Raw genomic sequence first — 17588 nt, 5'->3', positions numbered from 1 at the left:
AGGACTAACACTACAAATCCACTGCTCCTGGAGGCCATTTTTTTTTCCATTTTATTTATTTATTTATTTATTTATTTATTTTTAATTTATTTATCTTCCCTTTTGTTGCCCTTTTTTTTTTGTTCTTGTTGTAGTTAATGTTATTGATGTCATCGTTGTTAGATAGGACAGAGAGAAATGGAGAGAGGAGGAGAAGACAGAGAGGGGGAGAGAAAGACAGACACCTGCAGACCTGCTTCACTGCCTGTGAAGCGACTCCCCTGCAGGTGGGGAACCCGGGGCTCAAACTGGGATCCTTATGCAGGTCCTTGTGCTTCGTGCCATGTGCGCTTAACCTGCTACCTTACCGGCCGACTCCCTCCATTTTATTTTTTAATTGGATAGGACAGAGAGAAATTAAGAGAGAAGAGAGAAAGATAGACACCTGCAGACCTACTTTGCCACTTGTGAAGCATCTCCCCCCTGCAAGTGGGGGACAGGGGCTTGAACTCAGATCCCTGAGAGGATCCTTGAGCTTAGTACTCAGTGTGCTTAATCGGGTGCTCCACTGCCCACCCCCTGACAACCTTTATATTTCAGACTCTTTCTTTAGAAAAGATTTCTCCCATTCTGTGGTAGATCTTTTCTTTTTTTTTCCTCTCATTTTTTAAATTTATTTATAAAAAAGAAACACTGACGAAACCATAGGATAAGAGAGGTACAACTCCACACAATTCCCACCACCACAACTCTGTATCCCATCCCCTCCCCGATAGCTTTCCTATTCTTTATCCCTCTGGGAGTATGGACCCAAGGTCATTGTGGGGTGCAGAAGGTGGAAGGTCTGGCTTCTGTATTTGCTTCCCCACTGAACATGGGCACTGACAGGTCGATCTATACTCCCAGCCTGCCTCTCTCTTTCCCTAGTGGGATGGGGCTCATTTTTGATACTGTCTTCTGTAGAGCTGACGTGTTAAATGAAGTGTCACCAGTTTTTATATCGTCTTCTTGATGGTCAGTGGTTGCTTCTTTTGTTGTTGTTCTTTGTGTGTGTATCATTGTTTCTTGTGTTCAACATCTTCCTGGATTCTCTTTCATTGTCCCCCTACTATTTCTTTGCTTAGAATCCATGGTAATAACATCTCTCTCTCTTTCTCTCTCTCTTTTAGTTTCTTTATTGGGGAATTAATATTTTTGCATTTGACAGTAAATACAATAGTTTGTACATGTATAACATTTCTCAGTTTTCCATATAACAATACAACCCCCACCAGGTCCTCTGTCATCCTTCTTGGATCTGTATCCTCCCCCCACCCATACCCACCCCAGAGTCTTTTACTTGGGTGCAATATACCAATTCCAGTTCCGGTTCTACTTGTGTTTTCTCTTCTGATCTTGTTTTTCAGCTTCTGCCTGAGAGTGAGATCATCCCATATTCATCCTTCTGTTTCTGATTTATTTCACTTAACATGAATTTTTCAAGGTCCATCCCAGATCAGCTGAAAATGGTGAAGTCACCATTTTTAATAGCTGAGTAGTTTTCCATTGTGTATGTAGACCACAACTTGCTCAGCCACTCATCTGTTGTTGGACACCTGGGTTGCTTCCAGGTTTTGGCTATTACAAATTGTGCTGCTAGGAACATATGTGTACACAGATCTTTTTGGATGGGTGTGTTGGGTTCCTTAGGATCTATCCCCAGGAGAGGAATTGCAGGATCATAGGGTAGGTCCATTTCTAGCCTTCTGAGAGTTCTCCAGACTGTTCTCCACAGAGGTTGGACCCATTGACATTCCCAGCAGCAGAGCAGGAGGGTTCAGATAATGTCTCTTAGTACCCACTAAAAATAGCCTTCTTCAGCTCTGACTCTTGGAAGGAAAATAGAGTTGCATTTTAGTTTCCAGCTTGAAAGACATGTTTGTTTCTTGTAGTACTTTGGCAATATTATTCCTTATTTTTCCATTTAGACTGCTTCCATCCCGCTGAAGAATTGCATTACTTGTCATTATACTCTCCTTATTCAAAATATAAAGTGTACACAACAGCAACCCCATTTCTGTTTTCTGTCCTTCTCTCTGATCATCTTTGCCTTTTAAATGTACCTTTTCTGTTCTTGTCTGTTAGTGTGGTGTCTGTGTTCTGTGAACTGTGTAAGGATTGGTGTATTCAAGGAAATGGGCATTGGAGCACCAGGTAGAACACACATGTGACTCTGTGCAGGGACTTGGGTTCAAACTTTCTGTCCCCACCTACAGGGAGGAAGTTTCACGAGTAGTGGAACAGTATTGCAGGTATCTGTCTGTATAAGGGGAAAAAGCCACATGAAGCAATGGAATTGTTATGTAGGCACTCGAGCTCTGGATAGCAAAAACAAGGAGCTGGCATACTCTTTTAAACAGAATACTCACTATTGCTGTCATTTCTTTATTTTAAAAATTTAATTATTAAAAAAAATTTTTTTTGCGACAAGGGCTATTGCTGGAGCGTTTTTTTTTTTTTTGCCTCCATGAGGATTCTACTGTTCACAGCAGTCATTTTTTTTTTCCTTCTCTTTTCCTCTCTTCTTTCCTTTATCTTTCTGTCCTGTTTTTCCTAATAGAAACAGGGATATAGGGAGAGGAGAAAGTGGTCTGGGAGGTGGTGCAATGGATAAAGCATGAGGTCCTGAATTCAATCCCCGGTAGCACATGTACTGGTGTGATGTCTGGTTCTTTCTATCTCTCCTCCTATCATTTTCATTAATAAATAAAATATTAGAAAGAGAGAGGGGAGGGGGGAGACTTGCAGCAGTGCTCCAATGCTTGTGAAGTTTCCCCCTGCAGGTGGGGATTGGCAGCTTGAACCCAGTTCCTTATGCATTGTGTGTGTGTGTGTGTTGTTTTGTTTGTTTATTTGTTTTTCTTCCAGGGTTATCTCTGTGGCTTGGTAGCCTGCACTACAAATCCACTGCTCCTGCCAGATATTTTTTTCCATTTTATTGGATAGGACAGAGAGAGATGGAGAAAGGAGGGAGTGATAGAGAGAGGGAGAGAAAGACAGCCACCTGCAGACCTGCTTCACAGCTTGTGAAGTGTCCCCACTGCAGGTGGGGAGCCGGGGCTAGAACTCGAATCCTTGCATGGGTCCTTGCACTTGGCACTATGTGTGCCACCACCCAGCCCCTCATTATTATTCTTTCTGGAATATTTTTAGCAGTCATTGCCTCGCATTGGCCTCTCGCTCAGATTATTTCCCCTTCCACAACATTTATTAGATGCATGTTGCTTGTATTTCTTTATCTTTCACGTGTCAGGCTTTTTCTTTCCTGTTGCCCACTGTTTTCTCTGTGATGTCTTTATTCTCTGGTTCATTGTTTACACATCAGCCTGCTGCTCACCTATGTTTTAGTTGTCTGCTGAATTTCTATTTGAAATGACTATAATTTTTTTTTTAGTTGCCTTAGTGACTTCTTTTATATGTCTGCTTTCATTTTGTCACGTGGTTCTTTTCATTGCCTTTAATTGAGTTAGGCATTTCTATTATGCTGTGAGTTGTTAAGTCTATTGTCTATTGTCTAGAAGGGATGTTTCCCTTGCTTTGTGCTTCCACTAATTCTCACCCCATGGGGGTGTTATCCCTCGCAACTTTGGTCGGGAACTTCATCTTCAAGGCTCCCAGGGTCTTGAATCACGAGATCCCTTTACAATAGTTTTTTTCTTTGGCGTCTGTACGGCTCCTGTGTATGCTTGTGTTTCTTTGTGTGTTTGTTTGTTAGTGATTTAATATTGATTTACACAATTATAAGAAAACAGGGGTATAATTCCATAACATTCCCACCTTCAGAGTGCTATGTCCCCAACCTCCACTGGAAACTGCAGTAGTTCTCCTAAGGTTGTAGAGATGGGCTAACGGCATATCTTTAACGCTTTATCTGTATCTGTATCTATACCTATTTTGCCCATTTAACTTTTTATTGATTGATCTATTTATTTTTCTTTATTGGGGGATTAATGGTTTACAGTCGACAATAAAATGCAGTAGTTGGTCCCTGTGTCACATTTCTCCATTTTCCACATGACACTCTAACCCCTCACCCAGGTCCTCCTCTGCCATCATGTTCCAGGACCTGACCCCTCCCCTCCTACCCCAGAGCCTTTGCTTTGGTGCAACACACCAGCTCCTGTCCACGTTCTGCTTGGTGTTTGCTCTCCTGTTCTTCCTTCTCACTGTCTATGAGCGGGACCATCCCATATTCAGCCGTCTCTCTCTGGCACCATTTTTTTTTTTTTACAGTCCTGCCTTTACTCCCTTTTTTTTTTTTAAATTTCTTTATTGGGGAATTAATGTTTTACATTCAACAGTAAATACAATAGTTTGTACATGCATTACATTTCCCAGTTTTCCACCTAACAATACAACCCCCACTAGGTCCTCTGTCATCCTTGGACCTGTATTCTCTTTGACTTTGGTGCAATACGCCAATTCCAGTTCAGGTTCTACTTGTGTTTTCTCTTCTGATCTTGTCTTTACTCCCTTTCTATGTCACACCTAGACCCATTACCACTTCTGAGTGTTCTCCCTCCCCCACCCCCCGTTTTTTTCTTAACTTTTTGTTTATTAGTGATTTAATATTGATTGTAAGGCTCCTTTGCAATCACACTAGTCTGGCACTGATTTTCACAGTGATGTCCAAGCTGTGTGTGTGTGGTGGGCAGGAGGGGTGTCCTAGCACTCATGGAAATATGATCAGCTCAAGAATTAATTTTCAGTTTTCAAGAGTCTTCTGAGATTGGCTTTTTTTGTTTTGTTTTGTTTCTGCAATGCTGAATGGAATTTTTTCCCAGTCTGTCCTTTCATGTCAGGACTCACCCTCATAAATTTTTTTATTATATATATATATATATATATATATATATATATATATTTTTTTTTTTTTTTTACTTATTTATTGGATAGAGACAGGCAGACATTGAAAGGAATGGGGATACAGAGAGGGAAAGAGGTAGAGAGAGGGAGAGAGACAGAGACACCTGCAGCCCTGCGTCACCTCAAGTGAAGCTTCCCCCTGCAGGCGGGGACCAGGGACTTGAAACTGGGTCCTTGCACACTGTAACATGCGCTCAGCTAGGTGCACCACCACCAGGCTCCGTGTGAGTCTCCCACTTGTCAGATCCCACCTCCTGCTTCATGTCTGCCCCCACCTGGGCAGCAGGACCCCCTTCCCGGGACCCTCATTCACCCGTCAGCCTCCTGTGAGCTGGTTTTCACTTCTAGATTCTGACTTCTGCTTTCCTTGTCACCAGTGGCCCCCTTCTCTGTGGCAAGCTCAGATCTGTATCTCAAGACTGTTTTCGCTTGTTTATTTCACTCCTCATTTCCAGATGTGTGTGGAGGAAGTTTTGTTTGGTTTCATTTTAGTGATTTCTGAGGAGGTCTCCTTTCGGAAAACTGTTGTTTCTCAGGGATACGATTTCACTGCTCCCTGAAATAAGCGCTGGCCCAGAAAGAGATGCTGACTTTCATCTTTATGTCTTACTGGAAATAGATGTATCTCCGGTAGAAATTTAAATTGCAAAGCAGTTGTTCCAGTGACTGTTTAGTCATTCCCCAGGTCTTATGTCCCAGATTTTATTGGGCAGCAAGCCCTCCTTCAGTAGCACTTCCTGGAATTTTCACAAACTTTGAACTCTTCCAAGAGTTGTGCCTTGTCATTGCTATAAATTTGACCATTAAAATGCAAACACATGTCCACAATTCCTCACCTGGTGTAAGATGTGGGTCAGGATTTCTGTGAAGCTCCTGAGCAGGGAATGTTTGAGCAGAGATGGATTAAGTTTTTATTTGTGAATACAGGGAGATTTGAGCATGTTTTTGTTTTCCTGTCCTGCTTCGAATATGGGAGATAATGATGCCTGGAGAAAGAGCCTCCCAGGCTGTGTTTCCCATGTAAATTCATCAAATTCACTCAGTTCAGAACATGTATTGCAGTGCTGGGATCTCTTGTGAAACCTTCGCCCCACCCATAGCCTGGGGTGTGTTTTAGAACTGAGTCCATTGGGTGCCCAGTTTTAACTGAACCGAGTCTAACACGTGAAGGATGGACGTAGGAGACAAAGCTCAGCTCTCTTGGTTTGCGCTTCTCACAGGGCAAATCACTGTCTGTTTACATCAGAATTCTCTGAATGCTTGGAAAGAAAAATATATAGACGTATGTTTACGTTCTGTTCCTGAATGGTAGAAACCAGTTCTCGTGGGCTAGGACCAGGGACTCTGCTCTCTTACAGTCCACCGGGGAATTCTCAGTCAGTCCAGGGTATGAGAATGTTTGTCCTAGCTGCTTGCTGGGGTCTGGGGATGGGGAGGCTCATGCCCCCTATGAATCTTTTTCAGCAAACAGAATGTCCTTTGAGCTGGACAAGCTACTAGCAGAACGGGGATCTTAGCCTTGTGCATGAATGTGATGTGTAAGAGTGAGACTTAGGGGCTTTTTTTTTTAAAAAAAGATATTTATTTATTTACTCCCTTTTGTTGCCCTTGTTGTTTTATTGTTGTAGTTATTACTGTTGTTGTTATTGATGTCGTCGTTGTTGGATAGGACAGAGAGAAATGGAGAGAGGAGGGGAAGACAGAGAGGGGGGAGAGAAAGATAGACACCTGCAGACCTGCTTCACCGCCTGTGAAGCGACTCCCCTGCAGGTGGGGAGCCGGGGCTCGAACCGGGATCCTTATGCTGGTTCTTGCACTTAACCCGCCATGCCACCGCCCGACTCCCTAGGGGCTTGTTGTTTTCTCAAAAGGCTCATCTCAGAGAGTTCATTTGGTGACATGAAAGGAAAGGAGGAAAAGAGAACAGGAAGAAATAATCTGATCATTCACTTCTTCCCGGTCTGTGTTAAAACGTTGCCTGGGTTTCGGTTTAGCAGAGCACCCTGTCTCCATCCCTGGTTGATCGTGGGTTGCCATGACAGCAGGCACACTGCTCTCTGTACCCACCCCCGCTACCTGCCTCTGGCACGGTCATCCTCCCGCCTCAGCCGAGACCTGGTTTTTGCACACTCAGGGGGCTACAGGGCCTAAGTGTGGGGCAGGTGTACGTGGAGGGGTCTGACTCCACACTTGAGGCGGTTCTTGACGGCTTCATTCCGGTAACCTCACTAAACTGTGCCAGGCAGCTGCTTATGCATGGGTCTGGGACTGGCTTCAGGAACTCAGCACGTGGAGACATAGCTTGGTATCCTGCGGACACAAACACCTCCATGCCACCTCTCCTTGGCACCTGGTATCAAGAGTACCAGTTTCTCCATGGGCTTCCCTGGGGTCCTCCTAGAAGACGGTTTCTTAGTTTCTGCACTGACACTTTTTCCCACCCTACTAGTCCATGGGGGACACGGCACACCTGCAGATCATTGTTCTGGGCAGAAGGTGAGATGTTCCGTTTGGTGCATGGTTTTGAATAGAGAGAGGAATCCCACTAGATGCTCCACAAGTGATCTGGGAATCCCATCTTAAAAAAAAAAATTAAAGAACTTTTTAAAAATTTCAATATTTTTATTTATTTGTTGTTGGGTAGAGGAGGAAGGGGAGACAAAGAGGGAGAGAATCAGAGAGACCCCTGCAGCCCTGCTTCACCACTCATGAAGCTTTCCTCCTGCTTCACCACTCATGAAGCTTTCCTCCTGCAGGTGGGGACCAGGGGCTTGAACCCAGGTCCTTGTGTACTGCTGTGTGCTTAACCAGGTGTGCCAACACCTGGCCCCCAACTCTAAAAAAAATTATTGTCTTTGTTTATTGGATAAAGACAGAGAGAAATTGAGAGGCGACGGGAGATACAGAGGGAGAGAGACAGAGAAAACACCTGCAGTCCTGCTTCATCACTCCTGAAGCTTTCCCCCTGCAGGTGGGAACCAGGGGCTTGAACCTGGGTCCTTGAGCATTGTAACATGTGCACTCAACCAGGTGCACCACCACCTGGCCCCCCCATCTTTGTGTAAATTTAAAAAAAAGAAGAGATTTTCATAGTTACGAGCACCACTCCAGCAGAGATTGTGTCAGGGACTGAACTTGGGGCCTCATGGATGCAAACCCAGCATCCTACCTGCTGGTCCACCTGGATGGCCATTGTGAGTCAGCACTGCGAGTTCACCTGTGCTGGGTTTGTTTCCTGAATCCTTCTTTTATCCCCTAAGTTATGTTGCCTGAAGTGCCAGTCGTGGCTGCTCTTGTGTTGTAAGAACTTGCACTGTACAAACATGTTTAAATTTGATCTTCATCAGGTGTTGCAGTGATACTTAACTTGAACTTTTCTTGTGGTAAGAATAATTAACAAATTTTCAAGTGCAAAATACATTCTTGCTAACGATTGGTACAGTGGTAGACCAGCCTGTCAAAACTTATTCTTCTTGCTTAACTCAAATTCCAGGCCCATTGGTTACTAACTCCCTTTTCAAAAAAAGACAGAACGTGTTGTGGATTGGAGTATTACTTTCCGACAGAGGCCATGCTTAGCTTCTCGGTACCTTCCCAACTGCCACCTTAAAGTACAAGAATTTGCACTTTGGGTTGGGGTGGTGGTGAACCAAGCTGAGCACTCATATTACCATTCACAAGGACCTGGGTTTGATCCCCAGCTCCCTACCTGCAGGGGGAAGCTTCACAAGCAGTAAAGCAGGTCTGAAGGTGTCTGTCTCTCCCTCTCTATCTCCCCTTCTCAATTTCTCTCAAAATAGAAAAGAAAAAAAAAGGGAGGGTGTGCTGTGGTGCACCCAGCTAAGCACACATAGTACTATGTGCAAGGACCTGAGTTCAAGCCCCCACTCCCCACCTGCAGCAGGTTCACTTCATGAGGGGTAAAGCAGGTCTGCAGATCTCTTTCGCTCTCCCTCTTTTTTAAAAATTTATTTATTTATGATTTGATAGAGACAGAGAGAAAGTAAGAGGAGAAGGGGAGATAGAGAGGGAAAGAGACAGAGAGACACCTGTAGCCCTGCTTCACCACTCGTGAAGCTTTCCCCCTGCAGGTGGGCCCAGGGGCTAGAACCTGGGTCCTTGTGCACTGTACTGTGTGCGCTCAACCAGGCACGCCATTGCCTGGCCCCTCTCTTCCTCTGTATCCCCTCTCCCCTCTCAATTTCTCTGTCTTATCAAATAAAATGGGGGGTGGGGGAGGAGAGGAAAAATGGTCCCCGTGATAATCCTGGATGCAAAAATTTAAAAAAGGAAAAAATGGTCACTGGGGATTGATAGTGCTGGATTTGATCCCCAGAAATAACCCTGGTGTCAATAAAAAATTTAATAAAAAAGAATTTGCACTTTGCTCAAGCTCCACAAAATGGGCATGTATTATCTATCTACCTATTATTTTCTTCATCCATCCATCCATCCATCCATCCATCCATCCATCCATCCATCCATCCATCTCTCCCTCTCCCTCTTACCTTTATATGTGGAGTAGAAGCCACAGGGCCATGTGGCATCCTCCAGCCCCAGGCCTTTTTTAGCACTAATGGTCAGCAGGAGTCTGAATTTCACTTGGAGAATCTTTATCCAAGGACTTGATTTTCTGCAAGACATTTCTGCTTCCTGCTGAACCCTCTTCCCTTCCCTCTCCCCCTCTCCCCCTCTCCCCTTCTCCTCCTCTCCCTCTTTCTCTCCTCCTTCCCTCTCCTCCCTCTCTCCCTCTCCTTCTCCTCCTCCCCTCCCCCTCTCCTCCCCTCCTTTCTTCCTCTCTCTCTCTCTCTCTCTCTCTCACACACACACACACACACACACACACACACACACACACACACACACACAGAGATGGAATGTATGAAAGCTTCTAGTCCTTCTGTCACCTGTAGCTTTCTTCACCCATCAGTTCTGGGCAAGAGAAACCAGTAGCTCCCACATCCAATCTCAGCTGCTGATCTGGAATGAGGAGAAATGCTTGTGAGGCCAGAGGGTAAAACTAGCCAACAGTGCAGGATCCACCATGCTGCTGCCACTGGGCTAGTGCCTGCGAGATGTCTCCTGTCACCGTCCAGGGCCTCCTGCACGTCAGACTTTGGCAGAACTGTGCCCATAATAAAAAGGGGTGAATGCTTTCCTTCTTTGCAGAGTAGCTGGGCTGGCAGAGTGGGTTTTCCTTGGTCAGTTGGGATCCCTGTTCTTAAAAATCCACCTGTGCCTTCTGTCTGAAATGTTTCCTGAACAGATTAAGGGCACCACGATGTTGCTGGAGAAACACTGAGCTCATGAGGAAAACTAACTTTCCGATGCATTGCGCAGGGCGTCTGCATCTCAACCCTGTGCTAATGGTTCCCTAGTTCATAGCCCCTGCTGACTGTGACTAAGCCCGGACATGGCTTCTTTTTCTGTCTCTGGAGGTTATGCTGGCTGAAGGGGATCTTTTTCCACTCAAAAGGCTTCTACTTACTGCACCTTCTCTCTGGAAGAATATAGTTTCCGTCTTCTCTCGGAGGAAAGGGACATTTTCTGCTGCTCTTGGGGGAAGGGTGTGCCCTGAGCTCCTTCGCTGCTTCCTGTGCTGGAATGTCTCTAAGTCCAGCTGCTGTCCACCTGTTCTGTCCCCAGTTCTGTCCTCCTACTGACTTCTCTGAGTCCCTCTCCTAGTTGTTTATGTCATTCTCTTGAATCTAATGAGCATCTGGAAGCCCCTCACCTTGGTTAAGGTTGGATCCCTGACACCCCAAGCAGCATGGCTGATACTGGAGAAACTCCATGAATGGTGAGCAATGCTGTGGTGTCTATCTTTCCCTCTCCGCCTCTCCTTTCTCTCTCTCTTTCTCTCTCTCTCTCTTTCTCTCTCTCTCTTAAAACAGTAGATAATCATGCTGGGGAAGCTTTCACACACACAAGAAGCCCCAAGTTCATTCCCAGGGACTGCGTTTTGAAAGAGAAGGGAGGCTGGGTGGTGGCACACCTGACTCAGCACACACCTTACAATGCACAAGGACCCAGGTTCGAGCCCCCGGTCCCCACCTGCAGGGGGAAAGCTTCACGAGCAGTGAAGCAGGGCTGCAGGTGTCTCTCCCTCTCTATCTCCCCTTCCCTCTCAATTTCTGTCTCTATTCAATAAAATTTAAAAATAGGGGGTCAGGCGGTACCACAGTGTATTAAGTGCATGTGGCACAAAGCGCAAGGGCCAGCATAAGGATCCCGGTTCGAGCCCCCGGCTTCCCACCTGCAGGGGAGTCACTTCACAAGCGGTGAAGCAGGTCTGCAGATGTCTGTCTTTCTCTCCCCCTCTCTGTCTTCTCCTCCTCTCTCCATTTCTGTCTGTCATATCTAACAACGACGACATTAATAACAATGAAAAACAATAAGGGCGACAAAAGGGAAAATAAATAAATTAATTAATAAATTAATTAATTAAAAATAGAAACATAAGAGGATGCAGACAGACATCCTGGGTATGTGTAGAAAGATTTCTGTGTTGATGTGTAGAGACAGTTTTTTAAAAAAAATTTTATTTATAAAAAGGAAACATTGACAAAACCGTAGGATAAGAGGGGTATAACTTTGCACAATTCCCACCACCAGAACTCCATATCCCATCCCCTCCCCTGATAGCTTTCCTATTCTTTATCCCTCTGGGAGAATGAACCCAAGGTCATTGTGGGATGCAGAAGGTGGAAGGTCTGGCTTCTGTAATTGCTTCCCCACTGAACATGGGCATTGATAGGTCGATCCATACACCCAACCAAGACAGTATTTGTGTGTGTGTGTGTGTGTGTGTGTGGAACAAACACCCATCAACTCATTATTTTTTTTTTCTACAAACATTTAAGTGCCTCCTGTGAATCAGGCATGGCGCAAGGCTCTTTAGAGAGCTGGGAACAAGAAAGACTTAGAAGGGACTCGAGCTCTTTCCTCCTGCTTACTGATATGAGAGAGGCTGGTTCTGCAGACTTGATGTCAGTACATTTTTTAAAAATTATTTATTTATTAGATAGAGACAGAGAAATCAAGAAGAGAGGACAGAGATGGAGAGACAGAGAGACACCTGCAACACTGCTTCACCACTTGTAAAGCTTCCCCCCTACAAGTGGGGAGCCAGGGGCTTGAACTCAGGTCCTTAAGCGCTGTAACAAAAGAGCTCAACGGGTTGCACCACCACCTGTCACCTCAGACTCCCTCTCCGTGACACCCTGGGACACTATTCAGTGTTGCAGGCAATCAGGTTGCCTAAATGATAACCCTTCCTCCCCACACCCTGAACCACCCCAAGACACAGTCTTTCCACAATGCCACTTAGATCTAACTGAACCCGAACAAGGAAGGGCTCAGAAACCACTCGGAAGAAATAAACATCAGATCACAGAAGCCTCACAGCGTGAAACACTGGCCCTTTGACTTTCAACATTTGGCCTGTTTTTTAAGTGGTGATTTATAATTCCTGTCCAGCCAGTTTTCCTGATTCCAAACACCAAAGCTCTCTGGGGGACCAGGAAGGTAACTGGTGTGCCTGAGCCGGAAGTGATTAGGGCAATCAGCGTGTCTGTTCTCCTAACAGGATTCTTAGTATTCTCAGTCCTCTCTACTGGAGTCTCTCCATTGTGCCTCTCTTGACCTCTAGTTGCTAAAGGAAATTCAATTAAGAGCCATTGCTACATGGGCGTGGAATATAACCGAGTGTCATTTTCTGTATAAAGTCATGTTTCAAAATGCCGTGATTCTGTTGAAGAAATATGCATATGTGTAGATTGATACACATATCATTAAGTACGAAAAAGATTGTAGGTTTATTTATTATTATTTTTTAAGATGATTGCTTCTAGTTGGTAAATATTTGCTGGTTTTTCCTACAGTGTATGGGATCTTTCTGTTATTGGGAAATATTTAGGGCACCTGGCAGTGGTGCACCTGGTTAAGCACACGTAGTATGAAGTGCAAGGACCCTCGCAAGGATCCAGGTTCAAGCCCCAGCTTTCCACTTGCAGTGGGGAAGCTTCACAAGCGGTGAAGCAGGTCTGCAGCTATATGTCTGTCTCTCTCCCTTTCTTTCTTTCTTTCTTTCTTTCTTTCTTTCTTTCTTTTTTTTTTTTTTTTAAGATTTTTGTTTATTGAGAAAGATAGGAGGAGAGGGAAAGAACCAGATATCACCCTGGTACATGTGCTGCTGGGGCTTGAACTCAGGACCTCATGCTTGAGAGTTCAGTGCTTTATCCACTGAGCCATCTCCCAGACTACACTCTCTCTTCCTTTCTATCTCCTTCTCCTCTCTTAGTTTCTCTCTGTCCTGTCCAATAAAGTGGGGGAAATGGCTACTAGCAGCAGTAAAGGATTTGTAATGCTGACACCGAGCCCCAGCCAGAACCCTGGAGGTAGAAAAAACTACAAGAAAATATTTAGTGCATTTTAAAGATTAATTTATGGAGAGAGAGAGAGGAAGAGAGAGAGGACTTTTCTCTTTTCTATGTGGTGCCAGGACTTAACCTGGGACCTCAGATATGCAAGCCCTGCACTCCAACCACTGAACTACTTACTTGGCTGATGCACACATTTTTTATAAATAAATCTTTTAAAAAACTATTTCTTTTATTGGACGGTGCGGAGGGGAAGGGGAGATAGAGAGAGGGGGAAAGAAAAAGAAACACCTGCAGTGCTGCTTCACTGCACGTGAGGCATCTCCCCTGCAAGTGGGGACCAGGGGCTTGAACCAACGTCCTTGTGCACAGTAATGTGTGTGCTGAACAGTCCAGACGCACCATTGTTCAGCCCCTACTTCACAGGCTTTTAAGGGGGGAAATGATGCTTTCTACTTGAGAGAAAAAAATTGTTTCTTCCGTAGTGAAGGTTCTTTATTTTATGAATGGTTCGCCTGCACTGTCCCTGAGACTCTTCTCAGGAAATGTCTTGAGTGGAGCCGGGCGGTTGGCGCACCTGGTTAAGTGCACATATTACAGGGCACAAGGACCCAGGTTCAAGCCGTGGTCCCCACCTGCAGGGGTAAAGCTTCACAAGTGCTGAAGCAGGGCAGCTGGTCTCTCTCTCTCTCTCTCTCTCTCTCTCTCTCTCTCTCAATTTCTGTCAGTTCTATTAAATAAAGTAAAAAAGAAAAAGAAGAAGAAAATGTCTTGGACTACAATGGAGTTGCATAAACACCAGCCCTTGAGATAGTTGCTCAGTTTCTTAGCACGAGTGATTTTTTCTTAATTTTTTATTTATTTATTTTCCCTTTTGTTGCCTTTTTTTTTTTTTTTATTGTTGTTGTAGTTATTATTGTTGTAGTTATTGATGTCCTTGTTGTTGGATAGGACAGAGAGACATGGAGCGAGGGGGAGAGAAAGACAGACACCTGCAGACCTGCTTCACCGCCTGGGAAGCGACTCCCCTGCAGGTGGGGAGCCGGGGGCTCGAACCAGGATCCTCACGCTGGTCCCTGCGCTTTGCACCACGTGTGCTTAACCCGCTGCGCTACAGCCCGACGCCCAACACGAGTGCTTCTTTAGGTCAGGTACATTAAAGAGACTGTGGAAGCACAGGAGGGCTGTGTTGGAGGGGCCACGGCGTCTGCCTGGTTCAGCTTATTTAAGTCGGAGGCCTTACCTGGATAGTGTGCCTGCTTCGGTGCTGTGATGCCTTCTCCTCCTCTTCCTCCTCCTTCCTTTTCTTCCTCCTCCTCCTCTTCTGATTCTCCTCCTCCTCCTTCTACTCCTCTTCCATTTTCTCTTTCTGTCTGAAAAAATCATCCAAGAAGGACTCTTTCTGCTCCCCCCCCCCCCCCCAAATAAGTTTGGAGGAAGCCAAGACTCTTAGACATCAGGACTCTCCCAAGGTTATGTGCAAAAACATAGAATTGGCCTGAGAATCCAGTGCCATGGGTTCCATCCATTTAATTGTAACTTTCTAAAATGAGAAGATAGTCTGACCCAGATTTAATATAGGCGAATCTATTGAAGACAGGACAGCTAAGGACATAATTAAAGCTTCCTCGCGCCAGCTGTTCCCTACTCCGATCTTCCTTCGCTTCCTCCCACATCCTGCTCCCAGCAGCTTAGTTCCAGAATCCCTGGATGAGATCTGGGATTTAGCCTTCCCCCACCTGGAGACTCTTGGTAGAAGACAGAGTCTGCCTTTCGGGATGGAAAATAGTCTCCCTTGACTGGATGGTAACTCACCCAGTTAAGTGCACATAGTACTAAGTTCAGGATCTGGGTTCTAGAGCCCAGCTGGCTCCCCACCGGGGGGGGGGGGGGGGGGGGACATTTCACAAGCATCAAAGCATGTCTGCAGGTACCTATCCTTCTCTCTCCCTCTCTGTCTCCCCCTTCTCTCTCAATTTCTCTCTGTCCTATCCAATAAAATGGAAAGAAAAAAAAAAAAAGGCTTCCAGGAGTAGTGGATTCATAGTGCTGGCCCTGAGCCCCATCAATAACCCTGGAGGGAAAGAAAAGAAAAGAAAATGGTCTTTCTCAGGTCTCTTGCGGCTACAGATGCCCTTACCGCCCTTACCTTAGCCCATGAAGGGGGACCTGCTAGCAGAGTGGACAGTGTTTCCAGAAGAGTGGACAGCATTTAGTGCCAAAGCAGGCTAAGCCAGAGACACTCAGTGAGGGCTCTAGGGAGCCCTCTGGAGCCCCCCCTGGGCCACCCTGGAGGAGGCATCTTGTCACCTGAGCAGGGAGTCCTGATCTCTGTTTATTCACTCTAGGTTCTCTGGTAGACTCAGGTTGGGGGGGGGCTGGTTCCATGGGCTCCTTCACAATGAGTTTGTTTGCTTTGCCCCCACCAAGGACCATGCCCCATAAACACTTGAATGTAGGGTTTCCTTGGAACAAAGACAGAAAGCAAACCCTGCATCCTCAGGCAACTGCTTGGTGACTTTGCTTCCTTCCTTCCTTCCTTCCTTTCTTCTTCTTCTTCTTCTTCTTCTTCTTCTTCTTCTTTTTTTTTGTTGCTATTATCTCCCTTTATTTTGTGTTTCAGCCTCCATTGTTTACATTTCAAAAAGCGAAAATTAAAAAAAAAATCTATAAACCGAGATGGTTATGGAAATGTGGTCTCACACCTTTTTAGTGCAGCTTTTTCCTTTCTGTGATGTGCCTTTGACAGAGGATTGATTTCTGTTTTCCAGCTGTAGCTCGCAGCAGACCTGGGCTTCCCCTGCTAATCCTGGTGAGGTGCGCCATCCCTGGATTGCAGCAGCTAACACTTGTCACTGGTGCGCTTGTGCTTTGACTCCCAGGGAACGATTTCCTTATATGAGGGTAGTGGTGGGAAGGTAGGAGCCTTGGCTTAGACTTGTACAGGCTCACCACAGACCCTCTGTAGACTTAGGGGGAGAGGGGAGAGAATGCCTAGGTTTGGGGAAATGTGTTTCTCTTGTCCATTCTTCTACCAGTGGTTATTATTATTTTTTTTTTATGATGACCCATATCATCTATAAAACAAACTAAAGAAGACTTTTTTTCTGGGTTAAAGAAATGATGGTTCCTATCAAGACAATACGATTGATTTTTTTTCTCCTTTGTCATCTCAAATCCTTTTTCTTTTTCCACTGTGTGTCTGAAAGAGTCCTGTATCCTTGTGTGTCCAGAAATAACTAAAGGTCAGGTACCTGCTACCTGACACACCTTCATGGCCAGCATGTTATTTGGATTGAAGTAGATGTAAAGGACAGAGAAGTACCTGGGTTAAGTGATGTCTGGGCAGTCGAAAACATTTCCTTTCTTCCTTTTAAAAAAATATTTTATTTAGTTTGGAGAGAGACAGAAAAATTGAGAGGGGAGGGAGAAATAGGGAGAAAGACTTGAAGCACTGCTTCACTGATGAAGCTTCTCTTCTGCAGGAGGTAGGATTGGGAGCTTGAGCCCAGAGCCTTGCACACTGTCAGATGTTAAATGCTTCTCTGGGTGTGCCACTGCCTGGCCACCTCAAAACATTACTTTTCAAAAATTTTGCCTGTATCAGAATGACTCTGTGCTGACAGGGTGTGGAAGTGGGGGATAGTAGAGTGTACAGTGCAGATACCTGGACCCCTCTCCCACAGGGTCTGATTCAATATGAGGTCTAGGGGTTGGTGTTTGAGGAGGCCGGGCATTGATCCCGAGATAAATATTCTAAACATCACAGTTGACGGTAAAGTGGTCTAGAATCGGACAAAATGGCGGTAAGGCATTGTGTCTAAGGGGAGAGTGGGCTAAATGGCCATCAAGTTATTAGCTGTTGGATGTGAGCCCTGAAACACGTCCCATTCTCTTGAATGCTTCCTGCAAGAACTGGTACTTGACAAGCATGTTAGGCATGCAAAGAGCTACCATCTCTCTTGGGGAGGCCTACAGACCTTTGCAAAGTTCTTACATGCACTAGTGTTATCCGGGACACTCTTTCTCTAATGAGTATGGGAGGCTTTTTTTTCATTTTTTCATTTTTTTATTTATAAAAAGGAAACATTGACAAAACCATAGGATAAGAGGGGTACAACTTCACACAATTCCCACCACCAGAACTCTGTATCCCCTCCCCTCCCCTGATAGCTTTCCTATTCTTTAACCCTTTGGGAGTATGGACCCTAGGTCACTGTGGGATGCAGAAGGTGGAAGGTCTGGCTTCTGGAATTGCTTCCCCTCTGAACATGGGTGTTGACAGGTTAATCCATACTCTCAGCCTGCCTCTCTCTTTCCCTA

General features: G+C 45.3%; 1 protein-coding gene and 1 long non-coding RNA gene across 12 annotated transcripts in view; one reads left to right on the top strand and one right to left on the bottom strand.

The window, feature by feature from the left end:
• SLC39A11 (solute carrier family 39 member 11) overlaps positions 1-17588 on the top strand; it is a 373844-nt gene that overhangs the window by 170864 nt on the left and 185392 nt on the right. The window lies entirely within an intron of this gene.
• LOC132541697 (uncharacterized) lies at positions 699-17519 on the bottom strand. The gene is made up of 2 exons (XR_009552796.1): positions 17456-17519; positions 699-755 (listed from the first exon to the last, which is right to left on the bottom strand). It is a non-coding gene; the product is annotated as an uncharacterized LOC132541697 (long non-coding RNA).

The sequence above is a fragment of the Erinaceus europaeus genome, chromosome 12, assembly GCF_950295315.1.
Source record: "Erinaceus europaeus chromosome 12, mEriEur2.1, whole genome shotgun sequence".
Lineage (NCBI taxonomy): Eukaryota > Metazoa > Chordata > Mammalia > Eulipotyphla > Erinaceidae > Erinaceus > Erinaceus europaeus.
Note: the sequence above shows the minus strand (reverse complement) of the source record. Positions and strands in the feature narration are given on the sequence as shown.